At 40.2% G+C, this 23,055-nt stretch overlaps 1 non-coding gene across 1 annotated transcript; it reads left to right on the top strand.

The window, feature by feature from the left end:
* The first annotated feature begins 18,405 nt into the window (after positions 1–18,405).
* LOC112752970 (small nucleolar RNA R71) lies at positions 18,406–18,513 on the top strand. The gene has a single exon (XR_003177376.1). It is a non-coding gene; the product is annotated as a small nucleolar RNA R71 (small nucleolar RNA).
* Positions 18,514–23,055: the final 4,542 nt, after the last annotated feature.

The raw sequence follows: 23,055 nt of genomic DNA, 5'->3' as shown, positions 1-23,055 counted from the left end.
AATGATACTGTGATACTAATCGAAGAATGTAGTGCTATCATTCAGCATAAACTGCCCCAGAAATTGAAGGATCCTGGGAGCTTCCAGATTCCCTGTATTATAGGAGAAATAACAGTGGAAAAGGCTCTATGTGATTTAGGAGCCAGCATAAATCTGATGTCTGTAGCTATGATGAGAAAAATGAAGATTGAGGAGGCCAAACCAACAAAAATGGCCTTGCAACTGGCAGACCGATCATTCAAGTTTCCTCACGGCATAGTGGAAGACTTGCTAGTGAAGGTAGGAGACTTTATCTTTCCAGTAAATTTTGTAGTGTTAGACATGAAGGAAGGAGCTAAGGCTTCTATCATCTTGGGTAGACCATTCTTAGCTACTGCCAGAGCTGTCATCGATGTCCAAAAGGGCGAACTTACCCTTAGACTACACAATAAAACAATGATGATCAATGTGTTCAAGGCCATGAACTACCCACAGGAACCATTGGGAGAATGTATGAGGTTGGACTCACTGGAAGATGTGGTACAAGAGACTTTTGAAGAAGAAGAACTTGAAGAGTTAACAGAAGAGGAGGAATCAGCATCAAGCGAAGAAGCTGCAACAGCTGAGGTTCAGGTTCAGGACACAATAGAGGAGAAGAATGAAAAAAAAGAAGCACCCAAACTTGAACTGAAGGCACTGCCACCCACTCTCAAGTATGTATATCTAGGGGAAAATGAAAGTTATCCAGTGATCATAAACTCATCTCTCAGCCAAGAACAAGAGGATGAGCTACTCCAAGTGTTAAAAAGGCACAAGGAGGCCATTGGATGGACCCTTGCTAACTTGAAGGGAATCAGTTCGGCCATATGCATGCATAAGATACTGTTGGAAGATGATGCCAAACCATCCATTCAACCCCAAAGGAGGCTGAATCCAGTCATGAAGAAAGTGGTACAGAAAGAAGTCATGAAGTTGTGGCAAGGAAGGGTGATCTATTCGATCTCAGACAGCCCTTGGGTCAGCCCTGTGCAAGTTGTCCCAAAGAAAGGAGGAATCACTGTAGTCCCCAATGAGAAGAACGAACTAATCCCTACAAGGACCGTCACAGGATGGCGGATGTGCATAGACTACAGAAAACTCAATGAAGCTACACAAAAAGATCATTTCCCCCTTTCTTTCATGGATCCAATGCTGGAAAGACTTGCAGGACATGCATATTACTATTTTCTCGATGGTTATTCAAGATATAACCAAATAGTGGTTGATCCAAGAGACCAAGAGAAAACCTCCTTCACTTGCCCATATGGAGTGTTTGCCTACAGGTGCATGCCATTTGGGCTATGCAATGCGCCTGCAACTTTCCAACACTGCATGCTCTCCATTTTCTCAGATATGATAGAAAAATTCATCGAAGTCTTTATGGATGACTTCTCAGTATTCAGAGATTCCTTTCCTAATTGCCTAAATCACCTGCCCTGGTATTGAAAAGATGTCAAGAGAATAATTTGGTTTTGAACGGGGAGAAATGTCACTTTATGGTGACAGGAGGAATAGTTCTTGGCCATAAGGTTTCTAACCATGGCATTGAGGTGGACAGAGCTAAAGTGGAACTCATTGAAAAATTACTCCCACCAAGTGATGTTAAGGCAATTAGGAGTTTTCTAGGACATGCTGGCTTTTATAGAAGGTTTATTAAAGATTTTTCAAAGATAGCCAAGCCTTTAAGCAATCTCCTTGTATCTGATACACCATTTATCTTTGATGAAAAGTGCATGCTAGCATTCGAAAACTTGAAAAAGAGGCTATCCTCTGCCCCTATCATTTCCCCACCTAATTGGAATTTACCATTTGAACTGATGTGCGATGCATCTGATTTCGCAATTGGGGCAGTGTTAGGACAGAGGAAAGATAACTTGGTCCATGTGATATACTATGCCAGCAAAGTCCTCAATGATACTCAAAAGAAATTATACCACTACTGAAAAGGAGTTGCTGGCAATAGTTTTTGCATTTGACAAGTTTAGATCATACCTCATTGGTGCCAAAGTGATTGTCTTCACAGACCACACAGCACTTAAATATTTTTTGCCAAGCAAGAATCAAAACCAAGACTAATAAGATGGATCTTATTATTGCAGGAATTCAATATTGAAATCAGACACAAGAAAGGAGTAGAGAACAATGTAGCAGATCACCTATCCAGAATCCCTCATGATAAAGGAGGAACACATGATACAAATGTAAATGAGTTCTTCCCAGATGAACAGTTGATGACGATTCACAGAGCACCCTGGTTTGCAGATATTGCCAATTTTAAGGCAACTGGGGCTTTACCTCCAGAAATCAACAAACATCAAAAAAGAAAGCTCATCAATGACGCAAAGTATTTTGTTTGGGATGAACCATATCTCTTCAAGAAGTGTTCAGATGGAATCCTGAGAAGATGTATTTCGGAAGAAGAGGGACGGGAGGTCTTGTGGAACTGCCACGGCTCGTGCTATGGAGGCCATTTTGGAGGGGATAGAACTGCGGCCAAGGTGTTACAAAGCAGATTCTTTTGGCCCACCCTATTCAAGGATGCCAAAGAACTAGTAAAGAACTGCAATGAATGTCAAAAAGCTGGAAACCTACCCAAAAGAAATGAGATGCCACAAAATTTCATCTTAGAACTGGAACTGTTTGACGTGTGGGGAATCGATTTCATGGGACCATTCCCAACCTCATATTCAAACAAGTACATCTTGGTAGCAATGGATTACGTCTCCAAGGGGGTAGAGGCTATTGCAACCCCAACGAATGACAACAAAGTAGTCATGAACTTCCTCAGAAAGAACATCTTTAGCCGGTTCGGAGTCCCACGAGCACTCATCAGTGATGGAGGGAGCCATTTTTGTAACAGACTACTAGAAGCTCTCCTCCTACGATACGGAGTGAAACACAAGGTTGCCACACCTTACCACCCCAAACCAGTGGGCAAACCGAGATATCTAACAGAGAGCTAAAAAGGATTCTGGAAAAGACTGTAGGAGCATCAAGAAAGGATTGGTCGAAAAAGCTGGATGATGCTCTTTGGGCATACAGAACGGCATTCAAAACACCAATCGGGATGTCCCCATATCAATTGGTGTATGGAAAGGCCTGTCATTTACCATTGGAGTTGGAACACAAAGCCCTCTGGGCTCTCAAGCTACTAAATTTTGATAGCGTTGTTGCTGGTGAAAAGGGGGTCTTGTAGCTGCAGGAAATGGAGGAATTCAGATCTCAAGCCTATGAAAATGCCAAAATTTATAAAGAAAAGGCAAAGAGAAGGCACGACCTCCATCTGCAACCCATAAGCTTCGAGAAAGGACAGCAAGTGCTCCTCTACAGCTCCAAATTAAGACTTTTCCCTGGGAAACTCAAGTCAAGGTGGTCAGGACCTTTTCTTGTCACAAAGGTCTCGCCATATGGACACATAGAAATCATGGAGCAAAGTTCAAGGAGGACGTTCACTGTGAACAGACAAAGGCTCAAGCACTACATGGGCAACATGGGGGAAAGTCCCAAAATGAAATATCATCTCAACTGATGGAGAAATCGTCGAGCGAGCGACGCTAAAAGAGTGCTTCGTTGGGAGGCAACCCAACCTAAGGTAGTTTTCTTTTCATGATCATTTCAATGAAGGCTATAAGTAAGTCCCCGTATTGTGAGGAGCTAAGTTTGGTGTTGCACACCAAAACAATCCAAGAGTGAATGTGTAATTTTAAGTTTGGTGTTCCACCAAAGATTTCAGTTAGAATCACATTACACCTCTTCAATGGAAAGTGCTAGCCCTAACCAATCAGGGAAACCACTTAACAATAGTTTAGTTTCTATCTTACAGTCATTTTATTAATAAAAGCACATGAGGTTCTCTGCATGTATTCAATCTGTGCATTAGGCAAGGAACTAAGTTTGGTGTTCGCACACCAAATGAAGTTCAGAAAATCATAAGTATACATGCATGCTAACCATCCCTCAAGTGCTTGGGGAACAAGCAACTTCCAATAACTTTGCAGGAATTCAATCAACCTTCTGGAAAAACAGTGCACCACCACCCAAGGAGGCGAAGAAGGACGTAGAAGCTATGGATGATGACAACAAAGAGATAAACAGAAAGCACCACCAAAAGGTTGTATTGTTACTTGATTCATTGTGCTTGGAAATGTTAAAAATTGGAAGTTTGAATGTGCCCCTGATTAATAGTTACTCTTTAGCTTAAACCACTAGAATTTAATAATTTCTTTCCCTGCTTTTGTCATATGTGTGCTGGTTCAAGTTACCTGTTTTCATCTGCATCTTGCTTATTGTATGTTTGTCCTTTTAAACCAAATAAAAAGAGATGGTATGAAAGACCAGAGTGATGTTCAAGTTGTGGAGTAGGTCCTTAAATTTGTGGTGTAGTAATCACTTAGCTAAGTTGGTTCACCAACAAGGTAGGAAGGCAACTATCTGTCCTGAATCATATGCTTGAAACACACCCCATGAGACTAGCTAAATAACAAGATCCTAATAAGAAAAAGGAAAAGAACAATAAGAGTTGACAAAGAAAGAAAAGTAATAAGAAATAAGGCTAGGCACCAAGGGCTTGAATCTTGAGGGATATGTCTGTGGTGCTCTTGTACCAAGGATCTGCTTGGCTGAATAAGTTCTTAGGAGTGCTTCATCTCTTGGTAACTTGGGTTAACTAACCCGGGATTATCAACTGAAAATCCACTATCAAGAGCAACCTTGCTACAGAACATTTAGTAACCCAAAGAGGTGCTGGACACTAAGGCCTCAAGGAAAGAAAATAACAAACCATGTGCCTGTGGTGTGCATGTATGGGGGAGAGAGACTTGAGGGAGTAAGTCCTTAGGGGTGTTTCAACACCTAGCACCTTGAACCAACTGGTTCGGGAGTGTTGGCTGAAAGCTTATCTTAAAGAGTCGCCCCCTCACAGAACACTTAGCCTAAGGATGCAATAAACCGTGGAAAGACAAAGGGATTAACAAATAAAAGTCTCAAAGGGTGCAATCAAGTGAGTATCCCAGGGCATGGTAAAGGTCTGAAAGCCAATAAAGGAATGAACCTAAGTTGCTATGCATGAAACCTCATAAAACCAAGGACATGACTTCCACAATAATGATTCATTTCTCTTGACAATTCATTCATCATTCTCATGTTTCAGTACTTGCTTAGGGACAAGCAAGCTTTAAGTTTGGTGTTGTGATGCCAGGGCATTTTGGCCAATTTTATTGACCTTTTCTTTATGGTTTTAAGGTAGTTTCATGCACTTTCTTAGGAAATAAGCAAGTTTTGGGTAAATAATCATTTACATCTTGATTCAAGCAAACATTGTGAATTTTATATGATTTCATGAGAATTATGCATGAATTGAATGATAAATTGAATGATGCATGATCTCATGCGTTAGAACCTAGCTTTGATGCACTTTATTTGCTTGATTTCAGGACAAAGGAAGCAAGGAAGATGCCACGTTAATAGCCACGTTAGTCGAACTAATGTGACCATTAACGTGGAAAGGAGGCTAGCTTACAACGTTAACAAGAAAAGTGAACACCAATAACGCTTTCGTGAGCCATCATAGCCCACGTTAGTGTCCATGTTAACTATGTTAACATGGAAGCTAACATGGAAGAGAAGTAAAGCTCCAACGTTAGTGGTAAAAGTGAATGCCACTAACGTTGGGGAGAGGGGCACACTTAGCCACGTTAAGAGTCACATTAACTACATTAACGCGAACTCTAACGTGGGAGAAGCAATGAAGAGCCAACGTTAGTGACACTCACCTTTGTCACTAACGTTGGACTAAGTCTCTATTAGCCACGTTAGTTGCCACGTTAATTGCATTAACGTGGAAGCTAACGTGGAGGAAAGGAATGATGAGCCAACGTTAGTGACACTCACCTTTGTCACTAACGTTGGAGATGACTATCACTACCACGTTAGAAGTCAAGTTAACCTAAGTAACGTGAACTCTAACGTGGGAAGAAGGGTGTTTGGAGTGTTAGTGACAAAGGTAAGTGTCACTAACGCTCTCGAAGTTGAGGCATACCCACGTTAAGAGTCACGTTAGCTACACTAACGTGGACTCTAACGTAGGGAAGAAGGGGCCAAGGGCAACGTTATTGGCAAAAGTAAACGCCAATAACACTCGCGATGGATCAAGAGGCAACGTTAGTGGTCACGTTAGTGCCACTAACATTGAAGTTAACGTAACTCATCTTGGGCTAGGAACGTTAGTGCAAAAGGTGATTGTCACTAACGTTCTCGAACCCACATTTTCACTTAACGTTAACGCCACTAACGTCCTAGCCAAAGTCCATGCCTACTTCACATTTTCTCTGCAAGTAAAGCTGAGCCCACTGAAGATTCCAAACTGTTTCAACTCAAGATCCAAGGGCCCATATCCAAGACTTGAAGAGCCAACTGGAAGATCAGAAGAGTAGTATATATATAGGTAGTTTTGAACTAGAGAGGAGCTTTTGGGGGATTGAGAGGACTACTCTCTGTATAATTTTACTTTCTCTGCAACTTCTAGTTTTACTTCAGAATGTACTCTCCATCTTTGGTTTTCACTCCTAGAGCCATGAACAACTAAACCCCTTTCATTGGGTTAGGGAGCTCTGTTGTAATTTGATGGAACAATAATAGTTTTCATTATTCTTCTTCTTTCTTTTCTCTTTATTTTACTTGAAAGCTTTCAATCTTCATCCAATTGGATAGTTGTCTTGGAAAAGAAATTATTCATACTTGGATCTCTTCTGAACCTTGGAAGATGAATGAAGAGATCATGCTAGAAATGCTTTCTCAAGTTGGACCAAATTGCGGTTTGGGCGGATATGGTGACATATAATTCTCCCAATACTTTGATTTGGAAATACATGTGGTATAATCAGTGACCGTACCTCATCTCTTCTCATGAGCAATCAGACAAAGGAATTGGCTATTGATCAAGATTTGATAGATTGAGTTACCAAGGAATTGGAATTCAATCACTTAAGATTGCCAAGGAGATCAATGAATGCATTGATTGAGGAAGAGATGAAAATGAACCTGATCCGAAGAATGCAACATCTCCTAAGCCCAATGAATTCCCCATTTTTGATCTTACCCATTCTCTTTCGTTTTTGCCATTTACTTTCATGCTAAATTCCCCATTCCCCATTTAAGATTCTGCAATTTACTTTCTGTCATTTATATTCAGCTCTTTATTTCCAGCATTTACATTTTCTGCCATTTACTTTCCCACCATTTAATTTCCTGCAATTCTCATATCAAATTCTGCTTAGCTCAACTAGAACATTCCTCCAATTAAAGTTTCTTGACCAATCAATCCTTGTGGGATTCGACCTCACTCTATTGTGAGTTTTTACTTGACGACAATTCGGTATACTTGCCGAGGGAAATCTGTTGAGAGACAAGTTTCCGTGCATCAATGGCCAGCCCCTATAAAGGTCTAAGATATCATAAAACTGATCAAAGATCTGATCCGAAGATGTAAATACAATAGTAAAAAGTCCTATTTATACTAAACTAGTTACTAGGGTTTACAGAAATGAGTAAATGATGCAGAAATCCACTTTTGGGGCCCACTTGGTGTGTGCTTGGGCTGAGTATTGAGCTTTACACGTGTAGAGGCTTCTCTTGGAGTTGAACGCCAGTTTGTAACCTGTTTCTGGCGTTTAACTCCACTTTGCAACCTGTGTCTGACGTTTAACTCCAGAATACAGCATGGAACTGGCGTTGAACACCAGTTTGCGTCATCTAAACTCGGGCAAAGTATCGACTACTATATATTGCTAGAAAGAACTGGATGTCTACTTTCCAACGCAATTGAGAGCGCGCCATTTGGAGTTCTGTAGCTCTAGAAAATCCACTTTGAGTGCAGGGAGGTCAGAATCCGACAGCATCTGCAGTCCTTCTTCAACCTCTGAATCTGATTTTTGCTCAAGTCCCTCAATTTCAGCCAGAAAATACCTGAAATTACAAAAAAACACACAAACTCATAGTAAAGTCCAGAAATGTGAATTTTAATTAAAAACTAATAAAAATATACTAAAAATTAATTAAATTATACTGAAAATTGTGTAAAAATAATGCCAAAAAGCGTATAAATTATCCGCTTATCATGCGGCTAACTAGATAATTAGCTACAGGTGCATACCAAGGGATTACTTCAGATACTACTTGTAAGTCATGAAATGGGAAATTATCATTTATAGGAGTGGCGGTATCCTTAATGTGCTCAAGGCGACTCAAGTGGTCTGCCACTAGATTCTGGTTACCACTCCTATCCTTAATTTCTAAATCAAATTCTTGTAGTAGCAGTATCCAACATATAAGCCTTGGTTTGGACTCCTTTTTAGCTAATAAATACTTTAGAGCTGTATGGTCTTAGTACACTACTACTTTAGTACCAAGTAAATAGGCTCGGAATTTATCCAGAGCAAAAACAATAGCAAGAAGCTCTTTCTCAGTAGTAGTGTAATTAGACTGAGCTGTGTCTAAAGTCTTAGATGCATAAGCAATTACAAAAGGATCCTTACCTTCACGCTGAGCCAACGCTGCTCCTACTGTATGGTTGGAAGCAACGCACATGATTTCAAATGGCTGGCTCCAGTCAGGTCCTCTCACAATTGGAGCTTGAGTCAGGGCAGTCTTTAGCTTATCAAATGCTTGTTTGCAATCCTCACTGAACTCGAACTCAATATCTTTCTGCAGTAGTCTGGATAAGGGTAGTGCTACCTTACTGAAGTCCTTAATGAATCTCCGGTAAAAACCTGCATGGCCAAGGAACGAACGGACTTCCCTCACAGAGGAGGGGTAAGTTAAACTAGAAATAACATCCACCTTTGCTGGATCTACAAAAATGCCAGTATTAGATACAACATGTCCAAGTACAATCCCTTGTTTTACCATAAAGTGACATTTTTCAAAATTCAATACAAGGTTTGTACTGACACATCTATCTAATACTCTAGATAAACTATCCAAGCAAAGGCTAAATGAATCACCATAAATGCTAAAATCATCCATAAAAACCTCCATACAGTTCTCAATAAGGTCAGATAAAAGACTCATCATGCACCTTTGGAAAGTAGCTCGTGCATTGCACAAGCCAAAGGGCATTCTCTTATAAGTATAAGTCCCAAAAGGACATATAAAAGTAGTCTTTTCCTGATCTTCAAGAGCTATATGAATTTGAAAATAGCCTATATAACCATCTAAAAAGCAATAATGGGATTTACTTGACAGGAGATCAAGCATCTGATCAATGAACGGCAAGGGGTAATGATCCTTGCGAGTGACTTGGTTAAGACGCCTATAGTCAATGCAAACTCTCCAAGAATTCTGCACTCTAGTTGTCAGAAGCTCTCCATGCTCATTTCTTACTGTTGTGATTCCAGACTTCTTGGGCACCACTTGTACTGGACTGACCCATTCGCTATCTGAGATGGGGTAAATGAAATCTGCTTCAAGTAGCCTGGTCACTTCTTTCTTGACAACTTCTAAGATGGTGGGATTCAGTCTTCTCTGAGGTTGACGGACAGGCTTTTCTCCCTCTTCCAGGAATATTCTGTGCTCACAAACTTGAGGGCTGATGCTTACTATATCCACCAGGCTCCATCCAATTGCTTTCTTGTGTTTCCTCAGCACATTGAGTAGATGTTCTTCTTGTTGGGAAGTGAGTTCCCTTGCAATGATAACTGGAAATCTCTGCTTATCCTCAAGGTAAGCATACTTTAGGTGTGGAGGGAGGGGCTTTAATTCTAATTTCTGCTCATTGTCAGGCTCTGGATTATCTGGGGTTGGTGATAATGGCAAAGTGCCCTCATTTTCCTCCAAGAGTGTCCCCACACTTGGATCTTATCCGGTGTACTTCTCTTCTAACTCCTCCTGGTGAACTTCAGCCACGGTTTCAACTATGATGTCATACTGGGAGATTGAAAGGTCATCCAGAGGGTGCTTCATAGCTCCATTTAAACTGAGTTTCACTATTCTGCCATCTATTTCAAAGGAATAAGTTTCAGAAAATGCATCCAGCTTGAACTTTGAAGTCATCAGGAATGGTGTTCCAAGCAGGATTGATGATGGCCGTCCTTAGTCATTAGGGGGCATTTCCAGAATATAGAAGTCAATGGGAAATGTGAGTCTCTTAATGCTCATTAATACATCTTCAGCAACTCCAACCACTGTAATAATGCTTTTATCTGCTAACACAAAACGAGGTGCTGACCTTTTTAAGGGAGGGAGCCTCAAAGTATCATATATAGACAAAGGCATTATACTAACACATGCTCCTAAATCACACATGCAGTCAGAAAATATCACACCACCAATAGTACAATTAACCATACATGGACCTGGATCACTACACTTTTCAGGTATACCTCCCATTAAAGCATATATAGAGCTACCTAAAGGAATAGTTTCTAATTCATTAATTTTGTCTTTATGTATGCATAAATCTTTTAGAAATTTTGCGTATTTAGGTACCTGCTGAATAACATCAAAAAGGGGAACAGTTACCTCAACCTTTTTGAATATCTCTACCATTTTGGGGTCAAGTTCCATCTGCTTCCTGGGCTTCCTCGCAATTTGTGGAAATGGAATAGAAAGGACGTTTTCTGCAGCGCCTGCATCCTTTGGTGCTTCTTTCTGTGGTTGAACTTCTTCTTCTTCAACCATGTCTTGTATGTCCTCTTCCTCTTCAGCATCCTCTACTTCCACCACCTCTTCAGCTGAGGCGTGTTCTAGTGGGTTTGGCTCCTCCTGATTCCTCTCTTGCAGTGTGGTTCCGGACCTTAGGGTGATGGCATTGATGCCACCCTTTGGATTGGGCAATGGTTGAGAGGGGATTCCACTGGAGCTCAAAGGCTAGTTGTTGGAGTTATTTAGTGATCCAATTTGAGAGATAAGAGCTTGCAAGGTAGAGTTCAGACCATTTAGAGTAGAAGTAAGGTTGTTTTCCATGGCCTGCTGTCTTCGATCAATAGATTGTAGTAACTCGTCATTAAAAGATGAAGATGGATAAGTGATCTGAGAGGTCTGCTGTTGGTTGTGCTGTGGTCCTTGGGATTGCCTCAAGTGAGGTGCTCTGTAAGGATGGTTCTGGTTCTGCTGCCTGTTGTTGTTATTATTCCACCTCTGATTTCCTTGATTGTCTCTACCTCCTCTGTTATTGTTGTCTCTCCAATTCTGGTTGGAATTATCCCTCCAACCTTGGTTGGGATTGTCCTGCCACCCATGGTTGTAACTGCCACCTTGATTGTACCCTTGGTTGGGGCGGTCATAGAAGTTATGAGTGGCTGCCACAGTGTTGTCTTCCTGCTGGAGCTGCGGGCATTCATCAGTATAATGGCTGTAATCAGCAAAGATCCCACACACTCTCTATGGGACTAACTGTTGGCTTTGTTGTGCTTGTTGTTGACTCAACTGCATCTGCTTCAGTAAGTTGGTCATCTCACATATACTCTGAGTCAGAGCAGTAGTTTCCTTGCTAGAAGATACCTCCGCAACAGCTTTTGACTGGCCTTGTTTCTGCCTGTGATTCCTTGTAGACTCAGCCAAGTCACTGATCAATTGTCATGCCTCATCAATGGTCTTGTACTTTTTCATAGACCCATTGCTAGCACTTTCCAATGTGGTCTTATCTTGGGGCCTCATGCCCTGTGTGACGTAGCCGAGCAACACTATCTTGTCAATCATATGGTGGGGACATACTTCCAGAAGGTTGTTGAAGCACTCCCAGTATTCGTAGAGAGTCTCGGACTCGTGCTGGACAATCATGGAAATGTCTTTCCTCAGTTTATCAATAACTTCAGCTGGGAAGAATTTTTCCAAAAATTCTCTTCTAAGCGTATCCCAGTCGAAAACAGTTACTGCGGGTTGAGTGTAGTACCACTCTCTCGCCTTTCCCTCAAGAGAGAATGGGAAAGCTTTTAACAAAATAGAAGTTTCATCTGCACCATCGCGCCTAACAGTAGAACAGGCTGCTTGGAAATCCCTCAGGTGCTTGATAGGCTCTTGAGCAGGTAAGCCATGAAACTTAGGCATCAAGTTGAGTAGTGTAGTCTTTATTTCAAAATCTGTAGCCACTACTGGGTGATGCGCTTGAAACGGTTGTATTGTGAAATCAGGGGCTCCAGCCTCCTGGATAGTAACTCTCCTAGGTGCTGCCATGTCACCTGCGCGTGAATCAACCGAATCAGTAGAACGGGGGCTTGTTTCTTCCTCAAGTGACGTTTCAGATTCGCCCTCAGAGAGGACTAACCGACGCCGAGCTTGCCTTATACGTGAAATAGTTCCTTCAATCTCAGGATCAAATACTAGCAAGCTTGGATCAGGAAGTGAACGCGTCATTTAATGAAAGAAACATGTAGCTCATAGTAGCAAAATAAAATAAAATGCAAATAAATAAATTCCAATGAATAACTTAGCACTCTATTGCAACTCCTCGGCAACGGCGCCAAAAATTGACGTGGCGGAAATTGGCGAGTTAAGAAATTGTTATAAGAGATACATTGCAAGTACAGTTCTTAACCAACTAAAAATCCGCTTATCAATTTAGAAGTGGTTGTCACAAAATTAAAATTAAAATACTGGGAGTATGAATCCCAGGTCGTCTCCCAATGAGTTGCATGAAGATGTGCTATTTTATTAATTAGATATTTTCTAAAAATGGTTTGAGTTGATAAACAGGAAATTAAATCAGAGAATTTATGTAATTTAAATAAGAACCATGACCGGGAGTAGATTAGTTGGAAGCCCTATCCTTGATGGAGTTCTCTCAAGATAAAAGTGATAATTAAAGGTTGCCTGCTCACTTATCCTTTACCAGGTAAAGGAAAGTTAAGCAAGTTGAAAGTCAATTTCTATTCACAAGTTCTAATCCTCTCCCTTGGGAAGGACTAGTGTCAGTGATTAGAGGGCGACCCAACGCGAAACCCAACTATAATTTTACTCTTGAGCATCCAACTCAAGGTCTTCCTGTCAATCAACTCCTCATCAAGTTATGGAACTACTCGCTCATTATGATTGTAAAATCCACGAAATAAGAAAGGGAAATATTGAAAGACATGATAAATAATAATCAAAAGGATCAATTAAAAATAAAAATAGTTCTTGTATAAATAAATTCTAAAAATAATCCACGAGTAACTCTGAGTAAATAAAGGACATGGAAGAGTAAGTGACAGGTAAGGAAACAAACTAGAATGACGAGGTCTTGACGGAGGTAATAACTCTTCTCAATATCCCAGTCCAAAAAGCAATAAAATCAAAATCCTCAAAACTATGAATGTGTAGAGAGAAAACCTAGAGGAGGAGTAAAATCAGATCTAAAACTAAAATTATGCAGAATGAATGTTTTGTTCTGGTCTCTGCATGTTCCTTGGCTCCAATTTACTTTTCTGGGCCGAAAACTGGGTCAAAACAGGACCTAAAATCGCCCCCAGCGAATTCTGCAGATTCTGCAGATCGCGCACGTCACGCGATCGCGTCATCCAGGCGTTCGTGTCATCTAGCGTTTTGCCTTGCCACGCGTGCGCGTCGTCCACGTCTTGGCGTCACTTGTGCAGTTTCCAATCCGTGCGGTCGCGTGAGCCATGCGTCCGCGTCACTGCAATTTCCTCTACGTCGCGCGGTTGCATGAGCCATGCGTCCGCGTCACTTCTCGCTGGTCATCTCCTCAATTTCTTGTGCTCCTTCCATTTTTGCAAGCTTCCTTTCTAATCTCCAAGTCATTCATGCCCTATAAAGCCTGAAACGCTTAACACACAGATCACGGCATTGAATGGAATAAAGGAGAATTAAAATACAAAATTAAAAGTCTCTAGAAAGCAAGTTTTCAACCATGAAGTTTTTTTAGGAAGGAATTATAAATGCATGCTAATCACATGAATAAGTGGGTAAAGATTTGATAAAACTGCACAATTAAACACAATATAAACCATAAAATAGTGGTTTATCACTCCGCCCAAAAAGCCACGGCTCCACGACAAGGCTATCAAAATTGTTCAGACCAACTAAAAAAGTTCTACCAAGAACACTAAAAAGTTGTCGGACAAGTTAGCCCCAAAGGTCATCCCGCCTAAACCGAAGACGGACTAAAAAAGATCTAATCAAAAAGAGGTCGGACAGCAAAGTACCAACACTCTATAAACATCTCACAAAGGCCAAGGAAAGGTCAAAAAACCAAAGCTAGAAGTGCTTCGCTGAAAAGTACAAAGTGTTGAAAAAAGACACTACTTAAAAAGCAAAAAGCACGGCCTCAAAGACGGAGCTAAAAAGTCGTCCAAACAAACTATAAAAAGGTTCCCCATTGGAACACTACCTAAAAAGTTGTTGGATTATGACTAAAAAGCCCGAGCAGTGAAGACAAACAAAGTCAGAAGAAGGTTGAAAAGACCTCTCAACAAACTAAAAAGGGCAATACCAGACTCGCACAAAGGAGAAATTAGAGTAGTGTTGTAATGTGTGAAAATGGAGTAGTGTTGAGGGGTTTATATAGGGGTGGGGGGGAGGGTAGGTTTCGGCCATTAGGGTTGGGTTTGGGAGGGAAAAGAATTTGAAATTTGTAGGTAGGTGGGGTTTATAGGGAAGAGTGGATGGATGTGAGTGGTTAAGGGTATTTGGGGAAGAGGTATGGAGGTGATTGGTGAAGGGTATTTGGGGAAGAGAGTTATGAATAGGTGTGAAGAGGAGAGAAGAAGAGGTGGGGTAGGTAGGGATCCTTTGGGGTCCACAGATCCAGTGGGGTCAAGGACTTAGCGTCTCTGCTCCAATTAGGCGTGCAAAACGCCCTTAGAATGTATGTCTGGCATTAAACGCCAGCTTGCTGCTTGTTTCTGGCGTTTAACGCCAATTCCATGCTCTGTTCTGGCGTTAAACGCCAGTCTGGTGCTTGTTTCTGGCGTTTAATGCCAGCTTGATGCTTCTTTCTGGCGTTAAACGCCAGTTTGATGCTTCTTATCGGCGTTTAAACGCCAGTAAGCTCTTCCTCCAGGGTGAGCTGTTTTTAATACTGCTTTTCATTCTGTTTTTGATTTTTCAATTGTTTTTGTGACTTCACATGATCATCAACCTAAAGAAAACATAAAATAGTAATGGAAAATAAATAGATATAATTAAATAACATTGGGTTTCTTCCCAACAAGCGCTTCTTTAATGTCAACAGCTTGACAGTGAGCTCTCATGGAGCCTCACAGATGTTCAGAGCATTGTTGGGACCTCCCAACACCAAACTTAGAGTTTGAATGTGGGGGTCCAACATCAAACTTAGAGTTTGGTTGTGGCCTCCCAACACCAAACTTAGAGTTTGACTGTGGGGGCTTTGGTTGACTCTGCAGTGAGAGAAGCTTTTCATGCTTCCTCTCCATGGTTAAAGAAGGAGAACCTTGAGTCTTAAATACAAGGTAGTCCTCATTCAGTTGAAGGACCAACTCTCCTCTGTCCACATCAATCACAGCTTTTGCTGTGGCTAGGAAGGATGTTCCAAGGATGATGGATTCATGCTCATCCTTCCCAGTGTCTAGAATTATGAAATTAATAGGGATGTAAAGGCCTTCAACTCTTAGTAGCACATCCTCTACTAGTCCATAAGCCTTTTTTCTTGAGTTGTCTGCCATCTCTAATGAGATTCTGGTAGCTTGCACCTCAAAGATCCCAAGTTTCTCCATTACAAAGAGTAGCATAAGGTTAATGCCTGACCCCAGGTCACACAGAGCCTTCTCAAAGGTCATGGTGCCTATGATACAGGGTATTAAGAATTTACCAGGATCCTGTTTCTTTTGAGGTAATTTCTGCCTATCCAATGCATTCAGTTCATTGGTGAGCAAGGGAGGTTCATCTTCCCAAGTCTCATTACCAAATAATTTGGCATTTAGCTTCATGATTGCACCAAGGTACTTAGCAACTTGCTCTTCAGTAATGTCTTCATCCTTTTCAGAGGAAGAATACTCATCAGAGCTCATGAAGGGCAGAAACAGGTTGAATAGAATCTCTATGGTCTCTGTATGAGCCTCAGATTCCTTCAGGTCCTCATTGAGGAACCCTCTAGTGTTCAGAGGACGTCCTATGAGGTCTTCCTCATTGGGATTCATATCCCCCTCCTCCCTTGTAGGTTCAGCCATGATGGTCAAATCAATGGTCTTGCACTCTCTCTTTGGATTTTCTTCTGTATTGCTTGGGAGAGTACTAGGAGGAGTTTCAGTGACTCTTTTACTCAGCTGGCCCACTTGTGCCTCCAAATTTCTAATGGAGGACCTTGTTTCATTCATGAAACTTAGAGTGGCCTTAGATAGATCAGAGACTATATTTGCTAAGATAGATGGATTCTGCTCAAAATTCTCTGTGTGTTGATGAGAGGATGATGGAAAAGGCTTGCTATTGCTAAACCTGTTTCTTCCACCATTATTAAAGCCTTGTTGAGGCTTTTGTTGATCCTTCCATGAGAAATTTGGATGACTTCTCCATGAGGGATTGATAAACCACTATTTTATGGTTTATCTTGTGCTAAATTGAGTGGATTTTATCAATCTTTCATACACTTATTCATATGATTTGCATGAGTTTACGTTTTCCTTCCTGATTTTGTACTATGATTGAAAACATGCTTCTTTGGTCTTAATTTTGATATGTTTAATCCTCTCTTATTACCATTCGATGCCTTGATATGTGTGTTAAGTGTTTTTAGAGATTACAGGACAGGAATGGCTTGGAGGATGGAAAGGAAGCATGCAAAAGTGGAAGGAATACAAGAAACTGAAGGAACTGCTAAAGCTGTCCAGCCTGACCTCCTGGCACTCAAACGACCATAACTTGAGCTACAGAGGTCCAAATGACGCGGTTCCAGTTGCGTTACAAAGCTAACGTTTGGGGCTTCTATTTGATATATAATTTTCCATAGCTGCTCCGAAGCCAGGTGATGCAAATGCATGGATCACGCGGATGCGTGACCTGGCAGAAACGCAATCCACGCAAACACGTGGACGACGCTTCCGCGTCACTTTCCCTCAACCTGTACGTACCAGAATACGCTGGAGGAGATTTTCGCACTGTTTTTGACCCAGTTTTCAGCCCAGAAAACACATATTAGAGGCTATAAAGTGGGGGAATGCATCCATTCATTAACATGTCTTCCATTATTCACTTTTCATAATTTAGATGTAGTTTTTAGAGAGTGTGGTTCTCTCCTCTCTCTCTTAGGATTTAGGATTAGGATTCCTCTTAAAGGATTTAGAACTATTTCTTCTCAATTTCCAGGTTCAATGTTCCTTTTATTTATTTTTCCAATTTGGTTCATGAATTCTCATGTTTAACTTGATTTCTTTTATTTAATGCATTTTGAGGTATTTCAGATTTATCACTTCCTCTATTGTTTGTTATTAATTGATGTTCTAAGTTAGATCCTAACTTGATTTTGGAATTGATTAATATTTGGAGACCCTTGAGTTGAATTACTCAAGAGTTAAATTATAATTGGGTTCATTGTTGGCTGGCTCTCTAGTCACTAACGCTAATCCTTCCCAAGGGAGAGGATTAGAACTTGTGAATAGAAGCAGACTTCCAAGTTACTTGACTTTCTTTTACTTTACTTGGTAAAGGATAACTAAGTAGAGGCAACCTTCAATTATCAATTGATCTTGGGAAAAATCCAACAAGGATAGAACTTCCGATTAATCTCTCATAATCAAGGCTTTTATTGTTATTATTTTATTTCCTCTGCCATTGCTATTCTTGCTTTTTATCTTAATCAAAAACCCCAAAACACAATTTTTCATAACCAATAATAAGAACACCTCCCTGCAATTCCTTGAGAAGACGACCCGAGGTTTGAATACTTCGGTTATAAATTTTAAAGGGGTTTGTTATTTGTGACAACCAAACGTTTGTACAAAAGGATTTTCTGTTAGTTTAGAAGCTATACTTACAATGCGATAATATATTTGTGAATTTATTTACAGATAGAAAATCCATTCGTCAGGGATTATAGGTGTTTCCATAGGGTTCTCCCATGTAATTCACCTCTGCTATTGCAGGGTTCTCAGGATCATAAGCTTATTCTTCAGAAGATGCCTCTTTAGTACTGTTGGATGCAGCTTGCAATCCATTCAGACTCTGAGAAATCATATTAACTTGCTGAGTCAATATTTTATTCTGAGCCAATATGGCATTCAGAGTATCAGTTTCAAGAACTCCGTTCCTCTGAGGTGTCCCATTACTCACAGGATTCCTTTCAGAAGTGTACATGAACTGGTTATTTGCAACCATGTCAATGAGTTCCTGAGCTTCTGCAGGCGTTTTCTTTAGGTGAATGGATCCACCTGTAGAATGGTCCAATGACATCTTAGATAATTCAGACAGACCATCATAGAATATATCTAGGATGGTCCATTCTGAAAGCATGTCAGAAGGACACTTTTTGGTCAGTTGCTTGTATCTCTCCCAAGCGTCATAGAGGGATTCACCTTCTTTCTGTTTGAAGGTTTGAACATCCACTCTAAGCTTGCTAAGCTTTTGAAGAGGAAAGAACTTGGCTAAGAAAGCCGTGACCAGCTAATCCCAAGAGTTCAGGCTATCTTTAGGTTGAGAGTCCAACCATATTCTAGCTCTGTCTCTTACAGCAAATGGGAAAAGCATAAGCCTGTAGACCTCTGGATCAACCCCATTGGTCTTAACAGTCTCACAGATTTGCAAGAATTTAGTTAAAAACTGAAAAGGATCTTCTGATGGAAGTCCATGAAACTTGCAATTCTGTTGCATCAGAGAAACTAATTGAGGCTTTAGCTCAAAATTGTTTGCTCCAATGGAAGGGATTGAGATGCTTCTTCCATGTAACTTGGAATTTGGTGCAGTGAAGTCACCAAGCATCTTCGTTGCGTTGTTGTTGGGTTCGGCCATGTCTCAATCTTTTTCGAAAATTTCTGTCAGATTTTCTCCAGAGAGTTGTGCTTTAGCTTCCCTTAGCTTCCTCTTTAGAGTTCTTTCAGGTTCTGGATCAGCTTCAACAAGAATGTTCTTATCCTTGTTCCTGCTCATATGAAAAAGAAGAGAACAGAAAAGAAAATATAGAATCCTCTATGTCACAGTATAGAGATTCCTTTATGTGAGTAGAAGAAGAGAAGAATAGAAGAAGGGGAAGAGAAAAATTTGAAAATTAAATAAAATAAAATAAAAGTATTTTTATTTTTATTTTAATTCTTAGTTAGAATTCAAAAATTTAAAAAGAAAAAATAAAATTAAATCAAATTAAAATTTAAAGCAAATAGTTAATTAAAAAGAAATTTTGAAAAAGAGGGGAGGGGTTTTTCGAAAATAAGAGAGAGAAGTAGTTAGGTGGTTTTGAAAAAGATATGATTGAAATAGAAAACTTTTAAAAAAAAACCAAAAAGTCAAGTAGTTAATTGAAAAAGATTTGAAAATCAAATTTGAAAGGGTGAGAAGTTAGAAAAGATTTTGAAATTGATTTTGAAAAAGATATGATTGAAATTTAATTTGAAAAAAGATTTAAAAGGGAAATTAAAAAGATTTGATTTTTGAAAATTAAAGTTGATTACTTGACTAACAAGAAACTAAAGGATAGGATTTTAAAATTTAAAGAATGAACCTTTCTTAATAAGCAAGTAACAACTTGAGATTTTTGAATCAAAATATTAAAATTTAGCAATGAATTCGAAAATATGAAACAAAAATAAGAAAAAGATTTTTGAAAATTATTTTGAAATTTTTGAAAATATTAAGAAGAAAATTGAAAAAGATTTAATTTTTTAAAAAAAATTTTGAAAAGATAGGATTTTTAAATTAAAAATTTGACTTGACTCATAAGAAACAACTAAATTTTAAAAAGTTTTGAAAAAGTCAACTCAAATTTTCGAATATTTATGAGAGAATAAGGGAAAGATATTTTTTTGATTTTTGAATTTTTAATGAGGAGAGAGAAAAACACAAAAGACACAAGACATAAAAATTATGAATCAAAACAAGAAAAATATGCAAGAACACTTTGAATGTCAAGATGAACACCAAGAACACTTTGAATGTCAAGATGAACATCAAGAACATGTTTTTGAAAATTTTTTTAGAAAAGAAAAATATGCAAGATACCAAACTTGAAAATTTTTAATGTTTAGACACTAACAAATTAAAAATGCATATGAAAAACAAGAAAAGATGCACAACAAGAAAATGCAAAGATCAAAACAAAGAAATTCATCAAGAACAACTTGAAGATCATGAAGAACATTATGCATGAGTTTTCGAAAATTTTTTTATGAAAGATTAGAACATGCAGTTGACACCAAACTTAAAATTTGACACTAGACTCAAACAAGAAACATCAAATTATTTTTGATTTTATGATTTTATTAATTTTTTGTATATTTTTTGAAAATTATTTTGAAAAGGAAAATTAGGATTTCAAAATTTTTAATGAGAATTCCAGGAATCATGCAATGTTAGTGTTCATACCCTGGGTCGAGCTATCCGAGCCGGAATGATTGGCGACAAAGCGACCGACCTCTTCAGGTCAGACTATCCGACCTCTTCCTAAAAGAGCTCGGTCAAATCGACAAGAGAGCCCAAAAAAGGGCCCAACTCAAGGAATACGACCCATATCCAAAGGCAGCCCAAGCCTATAGAGATAAGGGCGGTTCCATTGAAGATAAGCTGACCTCGCCAAAAGATAAGATAAGATAAGATAACTAACTTATCTATCTAAGAAGTTCATCCCACACTATTATAAATACACTGGAGCACCCAGGTATAACTCATCCCTTGCAGGTGCCCCCCACCCTTCGGTGACAGAGGATTAGCAGCGCTATCAGTCCAACAAGTCGGACACACCAGCTCCGGCCGCCACCCGCCAGCCGGACACGTCAACTCCGACCAGTACAGAAGATCTCGTCCGAGATCGACCTACAGTTTCAGGTAACCCTCGGAACATTGGCGCCGTTGCTGGGGAACCAGAAAGTCATCCCATCACCATGGCGGACGACCATGACAACGACCATGATTCAAATCTAGAGGATAAAACGCCGCACAAAAATGCAGACGCTACACCAAAAGACACTCCGGACCCTAACGGGGACAAAAACTCATCAAATCCGATAGAGGCGCTTCAAGATCGTTTAAAGCAATTTGAGAAAGAAGCCCAACATCAGTGAGAAGCAAGAAAGGATCTACAAAGAGAGATAAGGCGACTCCAGGAATTGGAAGATAAACTTCTAAAAATCGAAGCCGATCTCGAAGCCAAAACTACTCGATCCACCCCTGAAGACAGCTCTCGCAAGGATCAGGATCCATTCACTAGGGAGATCATGAAGACCAAAATCCCAAAAGACTTCAAACTTCCGGATATGACTTTGTATGATGGCACCACAGACCCCAACCATCACCTCAGCAATTTCAGAAGTAGAATGTACCTCAACGATGCCTCGGATGCAGTTCGTTGCAAAGCTTTTCCAACAACCCTCACCAAAACTGCCATCAGATGGTTCGACAACCTACCTCCGAAATCTAGCTCAAGCTTTGATGACTTAGCCAAAAAGTTCCTGGCTAGATTTTCAATCCAAAAAGATAAGGCTAAGCACGCCCCCAGTCTCTTAGGAATCAAGCAAGGAGATTGGGAAAGGCTTCACAACTACATGGAAAAATTCAACAAAACATGCCTAGACATACAAAGCCTACCAACAGAGGCCGCTATCATGGGCCTCATCAACGGCCTATGGGAGGGACCTTTTAGCCAATCTATATCAAAGAAATACCCCACATCTCTGGATGAGGTGCAAGAGTGGGCGGAGAAGTACATCAACATGGAAGAAAATTCCCGACTTCGAGAAGCCTCGAGATCCGGTTTCACCTACCAAGATAAAGATAAAGAATCCAAGAGGAAGGAAGATCGAACAGGGGAAAAAATAAAAAAGTATCATAATTACACCCCTCTTCGGGTGTCCCTTGTGGATATTTACAAAGAAGTCTGTAACAAAGAAAAGATACCCCCAGTTCGACCACTCAAAGGCAAAAGAGGAGGAAGAAATCGGAATGAATACTGTGAATATCATCGAGTCCGAGGACATTCCACCAACGAATGCTTCGACTTAAAAAACGTCATAGAAAAATTCATGAGAGAAGGAAAACTAGATCGGTTTCTGGCCACCCAAGATGATGAGCAAAGAAAGAGAAGAAGGGATGAAGATGTCGGACGAGCTGAGCAATCACCTCGTACACCAGAAAGACACGTCCACATGATACACGGCAGATTTGCAGGAGGAGAAATCTCCAAATCATCTCACAAAAGATATCTTAAAGAAGTATATCATGTTGAGGGGAAGGAAGGAGAACCTGACATCCCTGTAATTACGTTCACCAAAGAAGATGCATCCGGTATTATCTCGGGACACGACGATCCCATGGTCATCATCATCATACTAGCAAACGCAAATCTCCACCGCATGCTGATAGACCAAGTGAGCTCCGCCGACATCTTATTTAAAACGGCCTTCGACAAGCTTGGTTTAGAAGAAAAGGAGCTTAGAGCATACCCAAACAGCCTTTTTGGACTGGGAGACACCCCAGTGCAACCACTTGGTTACATCTCGCTAAGAGGAAACCAATCCTGAACATTCAAAATAGACTACATAGTGGTCGACGTGAGTTCAGCTTACAATGCCTTAATAGGTTGGACAACATTGAATCAACTCGAAGCAATAGTCTCAACTCCACATCTGTGCATGAAATTCCCAACTGCAAAAGGGATAGCTACAATAAAAGCAGATCAAAAGATGGCGCGCCACTGCTATAATGAAAGTCTAAACCTCAGAGGCAGAGGAGAAGAATTCCATACAATTGATCTTGGAGGAGTTCAGAGACGAGAGGAACTCTGTCCACAACCCGAAGGTGAAGTAGAGAAAGTTCAGATCGGAGACACCTCGGACAAAACAACTAATATTGGCACAATCCTAAAAGGAGACGCAAAAGAATCACTAGTAGAGTTCTTACGAGATAATGTCGACCTCTTCGCATGGAAAGCGGTGGACATGCCAGGCATAGACC

Source organism: Arachis hypogaea, chromosome 15, assembly GCF_003086295.3.
Source record: "Arachis hypogaea cultivar Tifrunner chromosome 15, arahy.Tifrunner.gnm2.J5K5, whole genome shotgun sequence".
Lineage (NCBI taxonomy): Eukaryota > Viridiplantae > Streptophyta > Magnoliopsida > Fabales > Fabaceae > Arachis > Arachis hypogaea.
This window is presented reverse-complemented; position numbering and strand designations above follow the sequence as displayed.